The sequence below is a fragment of the Erythrolamprus reginae genome, chromosome 4, assembly GCF_031021105.1.
Source record: "Erythrolamprus reginae isolate rEryReg1 chromosome 4, rEryReg1.hap1, whole genome shotgun sequence".
Lineage (NCBI taxonomy): Eukaryota > Metazoa > Chordata > Lepidosauria > Squamata > Dipsadidae > Erythrolamprus > Erythrolamprus reginae.
Genome location: NC_091953.1, coordinates 135,686,005 through 135,692,004, shown reverse-complemented (window position 1 = coordinate 135,692,004; position 6,000 = coordinate 135,686,005).

The window sequence follows — 6,000 nt, the reverse complement described above, 5'->3', positions numbered from 1 at the left end:
AGCAAAATACAGTGATACCTCGTCTTATGAACTTAATTGGTTCTGGGACGAAGTTTGTAAGGTGAAAAGTTTGTAAGACGAAACAATGTTTCCCATAGGAATCAATGGAAAAGCGGTTAATGCGTGCAAGCCCAAAACTCACCCTTTTTGCCAGCCAAAGTGCCCGTTTTTGCGCTGCTGGGATTCTCCTGTGGCTCCCCTCCATGGGAAACCCCACCTCCAGACTTCTGTTGCCAGTGAAGCATCCATTTTTGCGCTGTTGGGATTCTCCTGCAGCATCGCAAAAACACGGAAGTCCGGAGATGGTGTTTCCCATGGAGGGGTCTCAGGGAAATCCCAGCAGCGCAAAAACAGGCGCTTCGCTGGCAACAGAAGTCTGGAGGCGGGGCATCCCAGTGGCGGCAGCTTGGGTTTGTAAGGTGAAAATAGTTTGGAAGAAGAGGCAAAAAAATCTCAAATCCCTGGTTTGTATCTCGAAAAGTTTGTATGACGAGGGGTTTGTAAGACAAGGTATCACTGTATTGCGAGGGGATTCACGTGTGAGTGAAACAAACAAACAAATAAATAAATAAATTCTACAGAGCCAGGGACACCACAGAGAAGGCCCTCCCATGCGTTCCCGCCAGCCGACACTGTCTGGCTGAAGGAACTGCGAGGAGACCAACTTTGTGGACCCTAACTGGCTGCTGGAAGGTATGTGGCAGGATGCGGTCCCGTACATAACCTGGTCCTAAGCCATGTAGGGCTTTAAAGGTGATAACCAACACCTTGAATTGTATTCAGAGACGTATTGGGAGCCAATGCAGCTCGTGGAGTGTTGGTGTAAATGGTGTACCTAGGTATAACCATAACAGCTCGCACCGGTCGCACGAGCTATCATGGACCTCCCTATGTACGCCCATGTTTCATCAAAGCTCCGCAGCTTGCACTGGCTGCCGATCAGTTTCCAGTCACAATTCAAAGTGTTGGTTATGACCTATAAAGCTCTACATGGCATCGGACCAGAATACCTACAGGACCGCCTTCTGCCGCACAGATCCCAGCGGCCGATTAGGTCTCATAGAGTTGGCCTTCTCCCAATCCCATCGACTAAACAATGCCGTCTGGCAGGACCCATGGAAAGAGCCTTCTCTGTGGTGGCCCCGGCCCTCTGGAATCGACTCCCCCCGGAGATTTGAATTGCCTCCACCATCCCCGTGTTCCACAAGATATTAAAGACCCACTTATGTCACCAGGAATGGGGGGGGACTGATTCCTCCCACTTTGCTGATTATAGCACTTGAGAATGGTATGATTGTGTAATATTGATTGTTTTTTAATATAATATAAATTGATGAAAATCGCCGAAATCTCATCCGTGTGAGCATCCTTGCAGGAGATTTTGCTTCTGTACTCATGTGCAGAAGCCAACTCTTGCACTGGACGTACGTGGGCATGTGCCAGACACGTGTGTGCCCACATCTGCCACCAGGACCAGACCGTAATGACGGGCAGCCTCTCGTTGATCTGCCTCTACCAAGGATCGAACTCCCAGCCTCCTGACTGTGAGGCGAGAGCTCCACCTCTAGGCCACTGCACCACTCTATCTGATTACAAATTTTCATTTATACAGTGGTACCTCTACGTGATTTGTTCCGTGATGAGATTCTTAAGTAGATTCCCATAGGAATGATTCCCATAGGAATCAATGTAAAAGCAAATAATGCATTAGGAAAGAAATTAAAGCTCTGAATTTGGGTGGGAGGAGGAGGAGGAAGATGAGGAGGAGGACAGTCGTGCCGAAGGAAGAAGGTGAGGTGAGGAGAATCAAAAAAATCCAAAACTTTAAGACTTTAAAAAACCGAGGGACTCTGAGGCAGCGAGGAGGAGCATGCGCCTCCAATACACCCGGTGCGAGGCTGCCTCCCATACACTGGCTGCTGCTGCTGCTACCTGCTTCCTCTTCCTTCCCATGCTGAAGGGCTCCCCTCTCCTCTTGCTCGCTCACTTTGTAGCCAGCGCCTTTCCTTCGCTGTGGTGACTCCTCAGCTGCCCAGAGCAAAGGGAGCATTTCTTTTCTCTGGCCGCTGGCAGAGGTTTATTCCCTCTCCAAGCGCCCAGAGAAATGAAAATGCTTCGTTTGCTCTGGGCTGCCAAAGCCTCCTTAAACGCCACCAAAAGGCTCCTCTGCCAGCCCCGAAAAGCCCGAGATGGCTGGGATTAAAAGGGGGAATAGCAGGAAACTGACCAGGCCTTCGTGCCGCTCTCAAATTTCCTGGGAAATTTTTCTAGGCTTGGGTTCTTAAGTAGAAAATGGTTCTTAAGAAGAGGCAAAAAAATCTTGAACACCCGGTTCTTATCTAGAAACATTCTCAAGTAGAGGCATTCTTAGGTAGTGATTTCTGACAGTCTCAAAATGGGTGAACAGTGCAGTCAGGCGGTAGGGAAAGCAAGTAGGATGCTTGGCTGCATAGCTAGAGGTATAACAAGCAGGAAGAGGGAGATTATGATCCCGCTATATAGAATGCTGGTGAGACCACATTTGGAATACTGTGTTCAGTTCTGGAGACCTCACCTACAAAAAGATATTGACAAAATTGAATGGGTCCAAAGATGGGCTACAAGAATGGTGGAAGGTCTTAAGCATAAAATGTATCAGGAAAGACTTCATGAACTCAATCTGTATAGTCTGGAGGACAGAAGGAAAAGGGGGGACAGGATCGAAACATTTAAATATATTAAAGGGTTAAATAAGGTCCAGGAGGGAAGTGTTTTTAATAGGAAAGTGAACACAAGAACAAAGGGACACAATCTGAAGTTAGTTGGGGGAAAGATCAAAAGCAACATGAGAAAATATTATTTTACTGAAAGAGTAGTAGATCCTTGGAACAAACTTCCAGCAGACGTGGTAGATAAATCCACAGTAACTGAATTCAAACATGCCTGGGATAAACATAGATCCATCCTAAGATAAAATACAGGAAATAGTATAAGGGCAGACTAGATGGACCATGAGGTCTTTTTCTGCCGTCAGCCTTCTATGTTTCTAGACAAAAAAATCTTGAATGCCCAGGTCTTATCTAGAAAAGTTCTTAAGTAGAGGCGTTCTGAAAGCAGAGGTACCACTGTACTTGCTTCAGGAAATTAATGTCAATATTGAACACATCTCAGCCCCCCCCCCAAAAGAAAAACCCTTTACTATGCTAGAAAGGGGGGGGGCATTATTTTCCCCTTCCAGGGCATTTGTTAAACTGGATGTCGAGGAAAAACTGTTTATCTCAAGGTCTCAAGGAGAAAGAGAGAGAACAATTTTACGCTTTCCATATGCAATGGAAAAGCAAACTGAAGACCATTAAGCTCCATCGTATTGGATCTGCTTTTTCTTTAAAAAAAAACATTCATTATGAGTTAATTCATTAAGACTATTTGTTGAAGTTTCAGATATGGGGGAAAAAGAGTAACTCATTTGCAAGTAATTAATAGAGAATTACTTTGGCAGTACAATTTTACATGCTGATGAAACATTTATGTTTGAATTACTTTTAATCCACTTAAAAGATAAACTTAGATGTTTCATCGGCAGACAAATTGGCTGTTTTGTTGCTTACCAATTAACCAATACTTCAGCATCTGCATTTCAAGGAAAATAAGTTTCTCTCCCCCACCCGCTCCTGCCTTCCAAAATCAAAGACTTTTTAGGATTATGTTCTTAATGTGTTTGTAGCCTTTACGATATTTAGAACACATTCACATATTTAGGAATCTGGCCATACGATCCCTTAATTACCTTAAACTGGCTTCAGTAATTCATAATGTGTATATATATTTATGCAAAACTTCATAAGGATGATTTAATGTTTGGCCCACTTAATACAGAAAACAGAATGAAAGGGGGAAAAATAATAATAGAAACATGTTTGGCATGCAGAATTCAATTTAAATTTTCATGGCTATTTATCTTCCTGCTTCAGACCTAGATACTGTTCCTTGGAGGTGCATTTTAGTGAAATCCACTGGGAATTCATAATAATCATGCATGGAGGTAGGTAGGAGATATATATGTTTTTTCCTGTTGAATCACCTTGGTATACCAAATATGAGAGGGAGCATACTGCTTCTTTTTTGCCCCTCGGCACCTTCAGGGGCCATATCCAAAGCAGTTAAATTTTTATAGCCAACAAACCATATTCTATATGTGTAACATATTTTTGCTGATAATGAAAAAGAAGGGAGACTAGTATAAATCTATTTCAAGCTATTTTGCTCTCATTGGTTAGCTATACCCTTACCAAGATTTGAACCTGGGGAGTCTGCCTGTAAAGCAGTAGCTTTAACCTCTAGACCACAGGTTCTCCTCCTCTCAGCTCATACCAGGGAAGAGTTATATGTTTTTTTCTGTCATATTGCGCAGATATACCCAAATATGGGAAGGAACGAACTGCTTCCTTTTTGCCTCTTGACCCCTCCAGGGGCCATATCCAAGGCAGTTAAATCCGGCAGACCTAGCAGTTCAAAAGCATGTAAACGCAAGTAGATAAATAGGTACCACGTCGGTGGAAAGGGAACAATGTTCTGTGTTTTGCCATAGCACTGTAACATTAGATTAAATTAGATTATTATTAGAGTTGGAAGGCACCTTGTAGGTCATCTAGTCCAACCCTCAGCTCAAGCAGGAGTCCCTATACCAGGGATGGGCAATTAATTTTGCTATGGGGCCGCATGAGAAATTGGGATGATTTTAGAGAAATTGGGATGGTTTTAATATAATTAACTCAGTTCTACCCAATACTGTAAAGACCCAGACCCTGATGTGACCTAAACATCCAGACCCACTCTACAGACCCCTAATAGTTTGCTTTATGGCAACATGGTGCACCACAGTCACTGCGCTGGAGTGTTTGCATGGTTTCTGTGCTCGGCCGCTCTTGGTAGGAGGTCGGGGCCCACTCCAGTGCAAGGATGAAAGTGCTCACCGTGTCTGCCAGGACTCCTCCGGTTCCTGCTTTCCTCATTCATCAGGAAAGCAGGAACTGGAGGAGTCCCGGCAGATGCGGTGAGCTCTTTCATACTCGCACTGGAGCAGACTCCGACCTCCGCGGACTGGTCACAGATAGTGGGCGGGCCAGTCACAGACAGCAGGTGGGCCAGATGTGGCCCACAGGACGCCCCTTGCCCAGGTCTGCCCTATACCCTTTTGGACAAATGGCAGTCCAGTCTCCCTTTGAAAGTCTCAACTATTGGAGTGCTCACAACCTCTGCAGGCAAGCTGTTCCACTGGTTGATCGCTCTCACCATCAGAAAGTTCCTCCTTATTTCCAGGTTGAATCTCTCGTTGGTCAGCTTCCATCCATTATTCCTTGCCTGGCCATCTGGTGCCTTGGAAAACAGCCTGACCCCCCCCCCCCTTCTCTGTGGCAGCCTCTTAAGTATTGGAAGAGTGCTATCATGTCACTCCTGGTCAGTAATGGGCAGCCAAAATTTTTACTGCCACACTGTGGGGTGTGGCTTATTTTGTGGGTGTGGCTTAATGGTCATGTGACTGAGTAGGAGTGGCTTGCCATTGATGTGACCAGGTACGAGTGGCTTGAACAATCATCATTGTTCAAGTGAAGTCCTCGACTTACAATCTTACCAGTGTCACTCGCTGAGGTGACAATTTGCTTCACGTTTCCCGTGCTCTCCTTCCTGGGTCGCCCGCCCTGCCTCAGGCTGGGTAGCTAGGCGAACGGGTGCTGCCAGAAGCATAAATGCTGCCAGCGCCGCTTCCACCCACACCGTCTGCTTGCACCTCAGGCAGGAAGTGGCCGCATGAGGCTGGAGGGGAGCTGGGCAGGAGAGAGGGAAACTTGTCCGATCCAGGAAGGAGGAAAGAGGAAAAAAGCAAGGAGCGCTGACACAGCAGCAGTAGCAAGGGGAAAAAAAAGAGCTGAGACCAGTAATCCAGGAGCTGCACATGCATCTTCATTTCCACTGGTGGAACTGTGTTCCACCCCATCCTGCCTTCTGCCCACCCCTGCCCCT